Source organism: Schistocerca cancellata, chromosome 1 (genome assembly GCF_023864275.1).
Source record: "Schistocerca cancellata isolate TAMUIC-IGC-003103 chromosome 1, iqSchCanc2.1, whole genome shotgun sequence".
Classification (NCBI taxonomy): Eukaryota; Metazoa; Arthropoda; class Insecta; order Orthoptera; family Acrididae; genus Schistocerca; species Schistocerca cancellata.
The window spans coordinates 387724464-387739901 of record NC_064626.1 but is presented as its reverse complement, the minus strand read 5'-3'; positions in this window follow the sequence as shown (position 1 = coordinate 387739901).

The following is a 15438-nucleotide window of genomic DNA, read 5'->3' as shown; positions in this document are numbered from 1 at the left end:
ACAGAGTGTAAACTGGAATTGGTTCTATTGAACCATTTACCATTCACTTAAGTGTTAGTTGAAGCGTAATCATGTACTTGTAGACTTAGATGTCGAGATGGATGTGGTGTAATATAACAAGGTGTGTATACTGCCGTCTAAATACAAGTTCAGCCTAGATATCGGTCGTAGAAAAAATTAATAATTATATAAAAGAAGCTCGTTCAGGCAAGGCAAGGCTTGTGAAACTGGCATCCATGTCCGGATCGTATCCTCTTTCCGCATTATCAAACGTCGATCAGGTTTGTGTGATTCCTCGCACTAGTACGTTTCTCACGCCCAGGCTAGCAGATGAGGAAATGGTTTCTCTTCTCCGACTCATGCGCCTAACGCACAGGCATTTACAATATACAAATAGACACGGAATTATATTTAGACGATTCGTACGCAAATGCCGAATACGACTTTGAAACCGTCCATCATATGCTAAAATGGCTAGACGATTAATATTTAGCTACCGGGAGCGAAGACTAATGCAAAATCCAGATAGTCAAGTCTAGGTTCCAAAACCGCCGGAAGAACGCGAAAAAGGTTGAGAGATAAATAAGATTTGTTGTTGTTTTTTGTCATCATCCCGTAATTTTTGTAAGGCTGTCTGATATCCAATGGAAATTTTGCGACGCGTCTGTGAGTTTCGCGCAAGTTACTTCCGGTGAGTGGATTGAGCGGCGCTGTGTCGTGGTGTCTTTTGCTTAGCCGCCGGCGGTGGGGCGTCTCTCGGCAGCGGGGGCTGTGGCGTGTGCGCTGCTTTTCGCCGTCCCTCGCGTGACCCCAGCTGGACTGCGTGTGTACACACGCTCTGCACACAGGGGGAGGCTGCAGGCCAGATAATTACTTACGTACGTGTTCAGTGCGCTGTGGCTGTGCGTACAATATATGTCGTTACGATGCCCCGTCTGTCGTCAGTTTTACACGAGCGCCCAACACACGATTCGCTTTTGTGTGTGGCCACTTACCGCTAAGTATATGAAACTATACAGAGTTCACGCAGTATTGGCGTTGGGTGCACTCAATACATATTTGCGCGTACAGACACAGACACACACACACACACACACACACACACACACACACACACACACACACACACAGACGCAAACCTACATATACGTACTCAAGCAAAGAAACACATACGGACGCGCCTCATCCAATTTTCGTTACAAGTGAAGAATTCGTCCTTGGTGTGGTAGGAATAATCAGGAACAGCCGGCCGCTGTGACCGTGCGATTCTAGGCGCTACAGTCTGGAACCCCATGACCGCTACGGTCGCAGGTTCGAATCCTGCCTCGGGCATGGATGTGTGTGATGTCCTTAGGTTAGTTAGGTTTCAGTAGTTCTAAGTTCTAGGGGACTGATGACTACAGATGTTAAGTCCCATAGTGCTCAGAGCCATTTGAACCATTTTAATCAGGAACAGATGACTGATACATTCATATAAATCTGTTATCGCTCATGAATAGCTCACTTGTGAACACTATGTCTTAAACAAACCCGTGGTGTTCGGATACAGCGTTAGTAGTGTCCTGCTTCTCACAGTCACGTCGTTGAAATACCTGGGGGTAACGTGGCGAAGCGATATGAAATGGAGCGAGCGTTTCATGGACTCTGCGGCTGGTCCCGGCGGAGGTTCGAGTCCTCCCTCGGGCATGGCTGTGTGTGTTTGTCCTTAGGATAATTTAGGCTAAGTGGGGTGTAAGCTTTGGGACTGATGACCGTAACAGTTAGGTCCCATAAGATTTCAGACACATTTGATTTTTGGAGCGAGCGTGTGAGGATTGTGGTAAGGAAAGAAAGTATGATTCATCTGTATAGGAGACTGCATGTAGGACGCCGGTGCGACCTAATTATTGAGTACTGCTCGAGTGTTTGGGATCCGTACTAGGTCGGATTAAAGGAAGACATTGGAGCAATTCAGAGGCTGGCTGCTAGGATGTTGTATTGTATTGTATATTAACCGACGGAGAGGCTCCGTCCCCGCCGCAGCCGCAGTGGTCCACAACCCCACGACGACTACCGCAGTCCACTTCACCCCTCCGCCGCCCCACACCAAACCCAGGGTTATTGTGCGGTTCGGCCCCCGGTGGACCAAGCAACGCCTCACACCAGACGAGTGTAACCCCTACGTTTGCGTGGTAGAGTAATGGTGGTGTACGCGTAGGTGGAGAACTTGTTTGCGCAGCAATAGCCGACATAGTGTAACTGAGGCGGAATAAGGGGAACCAGCCCGCATTCGCCGAGGCAGATGGAAAACCGCCTAAAAACCATCCACAGACTGGCCGGTTCACCGGACCTCGACACAAATCCGCCGGGCGGATACGTGCCGGGGACCAGGCGCTCCTTCCCGCCCTGAAAGTCGTGCGTTAGACCGCACGGCCAACCGGGCGGGCTGCTAGGATGTTATTGGTAGGTTCGAACAACATGGAAGTGTTACGCACATGTTTCGGGAACTCAAATACGAATCCCTGGAGGGAAGACGACATTCTTTTCGAGAAACACTGTTGGGAAAATTTAGAGAACAGGCATCTGAAGCCTGCAGAGCAGTTCAACTGCCTCCAACACACATTGTAAGGACCGTGACGATAAGATACGAGAAATTAGGGCTCATATGGAGGCGTATAGGTACTCGTTTTTTCCCCGCTCTATTTGCGAGGGAATCAGGAAATGCAATGACTAGCCGTACGGTGGGTTGCGGAGTATCTATGTGAATATAGATGTAGATATATTCTAAAAGCCAGTAATATAAAACTGATAATAACTGGCTAATCTAGAGTTGTCAGAGAGCAGAGCGTTATACAACAATAACGGGAACTTATAGCTGGCAGGCGTCCTGCGGCGAAATCAACCACTGGTATGAAAGCCAGCACTGAAATTGACCAACAGAATAGATTTATCTGACGTTTCTCCTATCCAAAGTCGTCATCACCTTACATACAAGAATTAGAAATACGCCTGTTCCGTCTTCACAAAGTTTGTGTTTACCTTTTCCTTCATTGATTAGTGTCCTACCTTGATTTGAGTTTCAAGGTTTCCTTGGGGAGTGGTTCATCTCTCATTCTGTGTTTACGTGTTTCGTCCCTCTCTGTATTCAGTTATTTCCTCAGTAACAGCATGCACATTCAGCTCATTCTCAACATCTTCATTCTTTATTAAATCTCTTCTTGTGCAAGCCCTATACTATCCCCAAGAATCTCATCTCTGTTGCTTCTGTTTGGCTTTCTTTTCATTTAGGCAACTCTCTCGTCCATAGAGTAATGACGGTAATCCCATAGTTTTCTTTTCTTTACCATGAAAAAATATGTTATGTTGACGGTGTCGTTAATGCACGCGGGTGCCGTTAATGCACACTGAGAATTTACTCAGTTTTGGTAAGGACAAAGAAGGCTATCTCCTGTAGCAGGAATGCTTTCTTTTTTAAAATTATCTTTCTTTCTGTGGTGGTGGTTAGTGTTTAACGTCCCGTCGACAACGAGGTCATTAGAGACGGAGCGCAAGCTCGGGTTAGGGAAGGATTGGGAAGGAAATCGGCCGTGCCCTTTCAAAGGAACCATCCCGGCATTTGCCTGAAACGATTTAGGGAAATCACGGAAAACCTAAATCAGGATGGCCGGAGACGGGATTGAACCGTCGTCCTCCCGAATGCGAGTCCAGTGTGCTAACCACTTCGCCACCTCGCTCGGTTTTCTTTCTGTAGGCGAATCGTGTAAACTACAGTAAAATGGAATGATCGGTATGCAAACCGAAACCAGATTCACAGCGGCCTGCAGACCACGCCATTGTACAAGAGCGAGGCTTTCATGGCGGAAGTCCATTTCAATACAAGTCTTCCGGTTGGGTGGGCGCGTAATATATGATGAAACGGCCGACGTCTACTATTGCAAGATACGTTACAGAGGGGTGAATTCACCGAACGGAACTCTGAACTACTGAAGGGCGTCTTGCTTTGCTAAATTTATAAGCTCATCTGACAGTGGAGCGGTTTATTACGCAATTATCTGATCTATAAATAAAGCGTTTATGGCTCTTTACTGTTTGTGATATACAGGAGTGAATAGAAAGTTTATACGATACACTTCGTAATAAGGAATCACCAGTTTAACAAGTCACGGTTGCGAAATACTGACAGGTAAACATGGGGTCTAAATTGCGTATCTTAATAACTATGATCACTTCTTCATCTTCGATATTGTGAAACAATTCTCTGGTACTGCTAGTTCTTTGCTTTCGATATTTTGAGAGGTGGCCGTATGGACAGAAACAAGAAAAAAAAGTCTAGTAACCATGGATTCTAAAGCGCATACCTTAAGAACTTAAGAGCGTTGTTCACCTTTGCTACTGTGAAACTTGTCTCTCCTATTGAACAAGTGCTCATGGCTGTTAAGGTATGAGTTTTAGGGCCCATAGTAACTCGGCGATTTTTTCTTGTTTTCAATAATACTACCTCTTTCACAAGAGAGAAAGCAAAGAGCTTGCAGTAGAAGATCTTCATTTCACAGTAACTAAGAGGAAAAAATGCTCATAGATCTTAAGGTATGCATTTCAGAGTCCGCGTTTGCAAGACTTTTTTGCTTCGAATTATCGTTCCTGGCGAACCCATGAATAATGGTCATTACTCTCGGTACTCACAGTATATAGAAGAATAGAAAAAATGCTAGACGCCAAGTCCAGGGAAGATCTATATAGGTTCCGGCGAAATGCAGCAACACGAGAAGCAATACTTACCGGACAACTTGGCATAGAAGGTAGAGTGCCGAACGGCAAACCTACATTTACTTAATTTGTTAATTAGGGGAAGTAATTTCGCAATTTTTATTGGAATGCATTGTTTGAAATTTAGAGGGCAGCAGGAATAAAATTCTGGAAGTGAAAAATTATCTTGAGCCTGTACGGAATCAAGATAGTAATCATGAGAGTCGAAGGATATAAAAGGCAAGCAGTAGTTGAGAAGGGAGTGAGACAGGGGTTGTAGCCTATGCCCGATGTCATTCAATCCGTGCATTGAGCAAACTGTGAAGGGAAGAAGGAAGAGTTTGGAAAGGGAATTAAACTTCATGGAGAAGAAATAAAAAATTCATTGTCTGTGACTCAGTGAGTAAGGACAAACAACCTATAAGAGCAGTTAAACGGAGTGAACAGTGTCTTGTAACTTGAAAAGATGAACATTGACAAAAGTAAAATAGTGATAATGAAATGTAGTCAAATTAAATGAGGTGATGCCCAGAGAATTATGTTAGAAAATGAGACACTGAAGGAAGTAAATGAGTTTTGCTATTTGAGCAGCAAAATAGATGACGATGCCCGATGTAGAGCGCATATAAAACGTAGACTGGTAATAACAAAAAAGGCATTTTTGAATAAGAGACATTTATTAAACTGATATAAATATAAGTGTTAGGAATTATTTTCTGAAGTTAGTGTGTCCTTATATTAAACTGAAACTTGGATGAGGAACATGACGGACAGGAGGAGAATAAAATATTTTGAAATGCAAAAATACAAAATAATGCTGAAGACTAGAGGGGCATTAATGAGGCGGTACTGAAGCGAATTCGGGAGAAACGCAATGTATGCGACAACTTGATAAAAAGATGTGGTCGGTTGATAGCGCACATTCTGAGGCATCAAGGAATTGATTTGGTAATGGAGCGAAGCGTAGGTTAAAAATTGTACCGAGAGATCAAGTCTTGATTACAGTACGCAAGTGGCCTATTGCATGTCTTTCTATTGGACGTCGCTGAAGTACTTATATAGCGACGAAGAAATCTGCACGGCGTAGGCCAGCATGGAGAGCTGTATCACACCAGTCTTCAGGCTGACGACGATCACAACAGCAACAGCAACCACAACAATGCATGTTATGAAACTTGTCATATTTGTAGCAGCAGTTTAGTGAAGCAGCTAATTTGTGCAGTGCTGCAGGAAAAGCAGCCAAATTTGAGGTATTTACAAATGTAATACTTTCCAAGTGTTCGATACAAGCACGCTTCCTGGTTGTTCATGTAATGGGTTTCAGGTAGTGCACTACAGTCGGATTTTATTCTTTGATTGCTACATTTGTTACTGAACTGTAACAATTAGATTTCAGCCGTGTATCTACGCTGCAAAATTATGGTATCAATGAACACGTTTATCTTTTTATGCAGTCAAGAATCCGAACAGTGATGTGATGAAATGCTTAATGGGCTGGAGTCAAATGTGGGAGAATGCGGAAGCGTTTCCCTGTTAGTCCATCGTAACTGAGGCTTACAGTAAAACCACTGCAGGGAAACGTCATGGTCCTTCCATAGGGAAAGCCCGACTTCCTCCTCATTCCTTGTGTCTGTTGCTTCCAAATAACACTGATGTCGGAGAACCGTTAAACTGTAACTTTCCAACTCTTCCTTCCTATCAGCTCAGTCACAGAGCCAGAATTAATGCGATCTAAAATAAAATCATGACGAAACAACGATGGCTAGTATAATAAAGGAGTTGATTTATTTGAATACTTTTCCTGACGATAAGATGAAACCGTCTTAAAAAGACCAGCTGCTCACAAGAGGCACAGACGACAACTAGACGTGCTGTAGGTCGCTGTTCGTTTTGAGATCTGATGTAAAGCCGAGATTAGGCTATCTGTTTAAATACTTGTGACCAAGATCGTGAGTTATTCTGTTTGTTTGTTTGTTTTCATTTCTCATTATTTGTTGCGAGGAAATGAAAATACTTATCTAATAGTTCAAGAGGGGAGAAATATATCAACGATGAGTGTAGTGAAGGATATTAACATCGTACAAATCGATTGATTAGGATTATGTAAATGTTCAGTAGATGATTATTGACTTGAATCTTAACAAACAAACGACGTTAAGTGGTTTGCAAGACGAAAAAGAGAAATGTTTAAGGAATCCTGGACGGAAAGAAATAAGACAGTTATTTCAGTAACAATAAAAATTAAAATAAATGCCCTTTGTTTATCTTACACTGCGCTTGCAGATGCCAAAAGTGAAAGAAGCTATCGGAAATTTCGCAATTCACTCCAGAGCAAGACAGCTGCCATGAAGAGGAGGAAGTCGCTGCGCAGGCAGTGGGCGTGCTGCTTGGCCTAATTACGCCTAACGATTGCACAGACACTTAAATTATGGAATAACATGATAATGATGGATATAATATCTTCAATAAAGAAAACTATGGCATTACCATCATTACTGTATGGAAGAGAGAGTTGCCTAAATGAAAAGAAAACCAAACAGAGCCAGCAGAGAGAAGATTCTTGGGGAGTGAATAGGGCTAGACAAAAAGAGATTTAATAAAGACTGAAGCCGTTCAAAAAGAGATAAATGTGCATCCTATTACTGAGGAAATAAATGAATGCAGGGGGGGGGGGGGGGGGACGAAACCCGTATATCTTCAATAAAATCTGAACTGTACATGTAAATAACTTATGGAATTATATGTACATTATCACTGTTACATTGATTTATTTTGGTGATAAGACTACAGCTTAGACAGGTCTTATCTATGGTGCAAAACGTGCCCAGAGTATCAATGGACTCTTTCTCGCCTAGCAAGGATCATGTTTTCGTTACGTTATTGGAAGCGATGAAAAGAATTACTCGATCGCCGCGCAACTAAGCCTTCAGATGAGCAGAAATCTATGTGCATTAGAGCAATAACGCGTGGCAACAGAGTAGAACCCGACTTATTGGAAGAATTAGGTGAGAAGTCACTCGATCATTTCAGTTTGATGTATTATAATGCTCTCGGAATAAGCAATTGAAGGAATGATGGGGTACTTGAAAAGGTAAGTTAAAGCTTTAGAAACCGAACGCGCTTTTCTAAAACTAGAAACGGATAATTACTCCAAAACGTTTCTACGTTTTCTTTTACCCAATACCAAGAGTGTTTTGTCTGCCTTTTAAAACGTGACATTGAAAACGAGATGTTGCAGGCGTACGTCTAAAAACAGTATTAAATTCTCGAGATTTTCTCCCTTCATTCTTGGAACGATATGATTCAGCAAGAACTAAGAGAGACCCTGAGAGTGCTACAACGAACATTGAACGCAGTTAACGTGACCGTTACTGGAACGAATACGAGTGACAATACTAGGCAGGGTGAATTTTCGGCCGTAATATGTTTAGCAGAGCGGTGCTTTTATAGAGAACATAAATGGAAAAATTTTAAGTTCTGGTCTTGTGACACGAGAGTCAACGATGATCTGAGTGGCTGATCTTGCATGCGCCAGTGAAACATGGAAAGCTCAAAAGAAATGGTACTCATGAAATGACACTAGCTGCAAACAGTCATAAATTTGAATTTTTTGTGGGTTTTAATCTTCTGTTCTCGTGAAAACTTATGTATTTCTCTTATTGTTGATGGTAAGTGTGGATTTGGAAAACGTTCCACATGCGTTGCTTAGCAGCCGATCGCGTGGCGAAAAAATACAGTAAGATTTCAGTCTGTTTCAACTTTTTTACTGCGAAGTTCATTTGTTGACGAAAGTAGAAGAAGTTACGTGCAATAAAAACACGAATTAATATTGAAACCTTTAAACGGGATGAAAGAATTTACATGACTTACTGATTTTTATGTCGGATATCCCCATTCAAAGGGCTTCGTGAAAATGATTGTAATGGCCACAGCGAATACAGAGTTAGTAGATTATTCTTATCAAACATTGTAACTATTACAATGGAATTAATGGATTGGATCGTAAGCTTCGATATACAAAAAGCAAATAAAACATAGACGTGCAAAGCGGAAACGTCCACTTCCATTAGTGTAATTTAGTACCAATTAACAAGCTTCCGTGAGTTGTACCAGCTGCTTTTTGCGATACTACTGTGCAAACATGTAGTCTAAACAGTAATGTACGTCTCGACGACGAAAGTCACCTAAAGAACGCGGAAGATTTGTCCACATCATCCGATAGCTTTATCTCGGAACGTTAGGATACGAGCAAATAAGCTACATGTGTACTTTACTTCGCGTCTCTGCTCGTGATAAATAAGAGCGAAGATCTTCGTACACAATAGCGTGCTAATCGGCCTGTTGTCGCCTCCGCGGGTGTCGACGTTGATGAGAGCACTGCTGATCGCCGTTGTCTTTCCTTACTTAATTAAAATCTCTTCAGATACGTTTCTGGATTAAATTTTAGTGCAATTAGGAAGCTTTCTGGCGATTACGTCTTAAATTGTCAGTTTTATCTTTGTTCTACAGGAGACAGTTGATATAATTGGGTCGAACGCCCATCCTAGAATACTGTCCAACAGTTCATTGAAAAGACGCGTGCTATCCATCCATGAATATTGTTCTAGTGCGTGGAATCGCTACGAAATAGGAGTGACACTGGATACTGAAATTATACAAAGAAAGGCAATATGGATGCTCACAGGTTCGTTTGACACAAGGAAGAAAAACTGTGCCGGCAGATGCTTTGAAGACGGACACAGATTATCCCCTGAAAGCCTACTTAGAAACACTCGAGAACTAGCTGTAAGTAAGGAACGTAGAAATGTACTCAAACCCTCTACACATCGCTTACGTAAGGATCGCGAAATCAAGGTTAGACTAGGTACAGCGTCCGCAGTGACATTTAAGCATTCTTGTAGCTCTCCATACGTGAATTGGACGGGAAGAAGCCTTCAAATGTACCCTCTGCCGTGCACTTCACATTGGTTTGCAGAGTACTGATGTAGTAATTTTCCGCGATACTGGCCACTTCAATATCAAATTACTCCAGACTGGCCGCGAAAAATTCTCAATGAGTCCATCTCAGAAAATACAGTGTTACAAGAAACTTTGTTGAGCCATCAACATGTTACTTTACGAATTGTTGACTTGACGTTGCGGAAATCTTTATATCAAAATATCTACAGCTTGACATCTCCAATGCAACTTTTGTGCCCAACTGTTCTCGTCATTAAAAAAGAAAAGAGCCAGAAACTACTAACGGAATCTCTTAGCGTAGCATTCATAAATATATAAAAAAAGTGTACTCTAATCTATTGTTACATTATTCTGTTTAGAATCAAAAGAGGCATGAAACGAAAAGAAAGAGCTACTCATGTAATAAACGAGACTGACTGCCGCTCAAAGCGTGAGTTCCGTCCACATCGTCGGCGCTTGACCCTCTTCACATGTCCTATCATTTTGTGTTTCAGTAATAATTTTGCAAGCACAGATGCAGTACCATAGATCTCTTTAGTATTATCTGGACGTGAAACCTGCTAACGGAGGGAATTTGGCCAAAAAAGTGCCCAAACTCGTAAAGGTGCTTTGTTTATTTATTATTCTTTTTAAAGAGCCGGTTTGTCAAGCTTCTGCTCAGTGTCTCGCCGGTAGGATCTAGTGATTCAACAGTTTGTTCTACGTCCTAGGTACTGAAATTGTTTTCTTGAGATCACCTTAGTTTCAGGAAAACGAAATTCCTTATTTTAGTATTAGAATATAACTCTTTTTTTGTTTTGTTTTCGTACTTGCCTCATCGCTTGGCACATTCTAACGCTGTCTGTACGAAAGAGAGGAGCTTTCAAATGGTTTAAATGGCTCTGAGCACTATGGGACTTAACTTCTGAGGTCACCAATCCCCTAGATCTCAGAACTACTTAAACCTATCTAACCTAAGGACATCACACACATCCATGCCCGAGGCAGGATTCGAACCTGCGACCGTAGCGGTCGCGCGGTTCCAGACTATAGCGCCTTTAACCGCTTGGTCACCACGGCTGGCAGAGGAGCTTTAGTTGACAACTCGAAGAGAACTGACTGCTAAACAGAAAAACCCAGAAATCCGTTCGCTTCTTTTGTCGCAGGGTTATGTGGACGATTACTCGTATGATCATTATGTTAGGCAGTTCTTTAGTCTTTGTCACGTCAGGCAGTAAAGAGGAACAGAAAATGGTGATTATGCAAGTAGCACCGGACCATGGCTGCCACAAAGCGATTTCCTCAATACTAAAATGGAGCACGATCATATGTGTGGCAGTGGACGTACGTACCACTTCTTTTAACGCTCTGCAAATGCAATGAGTGGCATGGTTTACTTTTCCTTTTAAGTAAAAAAAGCATTATTGATAAATAAGTACAAATCAACAAGCGATAATTTCTATATTTTGTTTGACACTCCGGTAAATCGGCAGGAAAACTGCGACAGGTATCGCAGAATTTTAAGACCGGTATGATTCCGTTTCTTGTCGTTACAACAGCTAGGAAGAAACCGTCGTATCAACAGTACTTTCGGTGTAATGATATGCAGCTCTGGGAGTTCTGTCTGAAGAACTAGGTTAATGTTCACTGTGTGTAGACTTTTAGCTGTTGTGTCATGTGTGTGTGTCTATGATTTCTTTTTTCTTTTTTTTTCAGAAGAACTGGCAGCGGTAGCGGTGTAAGCGTCTGTATACTAAAATCATCACACTTTCGTAAATAAAAGCGCAACGCGTGAAGGGCAAGTTAATTTCGGCGTGTTCAGGTGAGGGACAGGTGAACCCAAATAAACGTAACGAATTACAAACCTAGTAACCGATGAATGAGGCCCTAAACATACAGCTTTTATACTCCCTGTAGTTCCCTGAATGTACAGTAGGTTGCACCAAAGAGTCATGAAAGTCGATTCTATGGGAAGTAACGTGGAGTTTAAAGATCCAACATTTAATTCAGAAAAACGGTAAGCTGTCTACCACGACCAACTGGTACTGTTCGCAAGTGGCGAGTAGCCTATATAACACAATGGGCGGTTGAAGTATTGCTCTCCAGGTGTACACTGATCGAGTGTGTATTTCATAAATTATTCATTCAAGCAAACAAACACTTACACAGTCATACACTATTTTCAGACAGACTTCATAATAAGGAATCACCAGTTTAACAAGTCACGGTTGCGAAATACTGACAGGTAAACATGGGGTCTAAATTGCGTATCTTAACAACTATGATCACTTCTTCATCTTCGATATTGTGAAATAATTCTCTGGTACTGCTAGTTCTTTGCTTTCGATATTTTGAGAGGTGGCCGTATGGTCCAATACAAGAAAAGAAAGTCCAGTAACCATGGGTTCTAAAGCGCATACCTTAAGAACTTAAGAGCCTTGTTCATCTTTGCTACTGTGAAACTTGTCTCTCCTATTGAACAAGTGCTCATGTAATGTAACAACTCTGGTTCCGATCAACACATGCGAGAATGGTTTTCTGCTTTAATCAGCTGATTCTTTCAACATATTCCAGATCGTTACTTTCCTTCACCATATCCCAGTTTGCTGCAACTTGGCTACAAGGAGAAGCCAACAATTACGACAGATATTGCTTCATTCTGAAAACGTGCGTGTGCGAAATGGATGCACACGTGGTTCGCTCGCTAGTAACTACGAGATAACGCTAAAATAAGAATTAAAGCAACATATCGTATTACAAACTGACCGATACAAACGCACAAGTTGTCCGTGGAGAATAAAGGCACCCAAAATCTTAGGCACATCCAGAGTTTTCAAGATCGCAATGCGCCATTACGTCGATGGCCGTTGAGTTTCTAACGGTAATCAAGAAGAATAGACCCAGTTTTTACAGTCGTAACTTAACAAAATGTTTTTCATTTGTGTGGCCATGCTGTCCCTAGTTGCTTAGTAATTTTTGAGGGTATTTTTATTCTGTAATTTTTGTAGTTTCAATGACAGAACCAAAATACCCGCAAGAAAAATAACAAAATTATATGTATGTATAGTAAGATTAGGGGAAGTACGAGTATGTTTAGTGGGTCATTCGTAACGGGAGAGAAGTTGCGCCTTTTCTTATGTCTCTGTGAAGCTGTTGATTTTCTTTAGAATTATATGGAGATTTCAGTGTACCTAGACGCCGGGAAGTTGGAAAGCTCGATGAATTACCAGCAGCTGCTTTGAAAATTTGCCTCGGACCATCTTAGACGATCGTCTTGAAGACCGCCCCGCGTATTACCATCTAAGGAGAAACATAATATGTAACCGACCTTTTTCTAGACAACGCACAAGCATATTACTGGCTACACTGGCTTCACCATGTATTTTGTTTGATGACGGGGCAGGGATTTGTTGTGTATTATTTTATTACATAGTTTAAAGCCCTACGAGGAGAGCTGAACAGTGGCAGTCCACGTAGTTTCAGCGTCAGGATCATAGAAAGAAATTTTGGTTCGATAGTTATAGACAACTACGCAAATTCAAAAAAATATTGAAGAAAGCCCTGAACGTCTGAAGCACTAGGACTGGGTTTTACAGTTGTTTGTTAACAAAATTAAAGAAATATATGTATAGTAAGATTACGCTAAGCACGAGTCACAAATGCTCACTATAACATATCTGGAGTAGTCATTCGTAACGGAAGAGCAGTTGCGCTTATTTTTATGTCTTTGTCAAGCTGTTGAGCAGCTTCGCAGACGGTGCCTTTTATTTTCTTGTCTGTTTTGACCCCAAACATAATAACGTAACAACACAATACACCGAACTTTGTTGCATAACTATGGATGCTACGGTAAGAGATTCCGTTAATACTTTCTGGCTGTTTTCTTTGTTTAATGACGAGAAAAGGCGGGCACAAAAGTTGACAGAGAACTGTCTGTCTGTAAAAGCAGAAGAATACTTGCATCTGTGAACAGTTTGATTAAAGAATCAGCATCAGAACCAGTGATATGACACCAGCGACTACAATACTTATGCTCTTACAGGTAGTAACCTTTTCAGACCTTGCAACTAAAAGCATACGTTCACTGGGAACGAATAACGTCGGTATAAGAATAATAATGTGTGATACTCTCGTGAGGAATTCTCCCGGAACCTTCTCATGCTTACGATGCATGTTTTATAAGAGTGAGGTTGGTGTCATCGTATTCGTCCAGATATTTGTTGATTACTGAAGAAGCGAAACGATTATAAGGATGTAATTTACCGTTGTTTGGTTCGCAATCTGGATCAGCGTGGAAATGGATGGAAAAGGTATCTGAACAACAGAAATTTTTGCATAACATCAGCCCCATGAAATAGTGCTGCCGTTGGTGAGTGGGCAAACGTAGTTCCATTAATGTTGATTGATGACTGTGAATGTCAAGTTCAAAATTAGTTCCAACTTTTTACTGTTGTTGCAACGAACGAGGCGGTAATACAGACACAGAGAGAAGATAGTGTGCCTAAGAAATCTTTACCTGTTTCCTGATGTAACAGCTTTATTTATAAGGTAATGAGTAGTTACGGCAGTCGAATTTTATCATTACTTAATGACTGCTAATTTCAATTGTTCTTAATTACACTGATGGGAAATTGACATATCCGCAGCTCGTCTGATTTCAGAGGTATTGAACTGATTACTCTCAAGCAGCTGGAAACGTTCGGATCATCTGGCAACTAAGACGATCAACTTGCACTCTGAAGATTGACAGGTTCTGCGTTCGACTGTAAACATATTTCAAAAGCTTGAGAGCATCAGTCCCAATGAGAAAAGCATCTCACCATCGGAAGCACTATTATTGACCAGAAACCGAAAAACTGTGGTACGTCTCACGGGATCAAAACGAAGTGATGGCACTCGATTCGTGTCCAAGCTGGTTACGGCAGACATTACGACGTACAGAATCTTGTCGGAGATGAGATGAGAGTGGCGGGGCCGTTTTCCTGCCAACAGACTGTGCCCATTGTTCCAGGCTAAGCCTCAGACCTGGCTAAATTTTATATCTCTCCGCCGGTCTCGTGGACTGAACGAATGACACCAGTCTTTGGAATTCTTGAAGACTCCTTTGTTACTTTGGAGTGGAGCGGGCTGTTCGGCGCTCTATCAGCCCTATGTTTTGTGTCTGTCCACAACAACAACAACAACACAAAACTGCAGTGTAGCAGCATTTTCCGCGAAAGAAACAAATTTTATGGCGAAAACAGGTGATACGGCCTGTCAAACAAGAAAGTATGGAACAAAAATCGGACGTATCTTTTCCGTAGAAGTCACCTTGTTTTCCCCTGAAGTGAATTGGTGAAACTACGGGAAATTAAATCGAAATATTTAGGCGAGATATCTGAATCTCTGCATTCCGGAATTGTGGGCACACAGATGTCTGGCAAAGAGCAAGGCTTAGAACATCTGAGAGCTTACCCGATAAGCTTCGCCTTTGCCTTGAAGCCTCATTAGCGAACACGCGTAACACCCACTAAAAAGAGATTGTCACCTTCCAATATACTTCGCTGTGAATCGTAAAAAGTAGGCTCATACCTATGTTGGATCTGCTTCAGAGTTTTTATTGGTGATCGTCACGTTGTTTCTTACGTTACGGGCAGTTTTTGGCGGCGCAGTCGGGATTGGAGGCTAAAGTGAGTCTGCGGTGGCCGCGTGTGTACCGCGATGTAACTATTAGGTGACTCATCTTTCTGTAGTATCATTAGCACGAGGTGAGCGATATCTGAATGCTTTCCTACC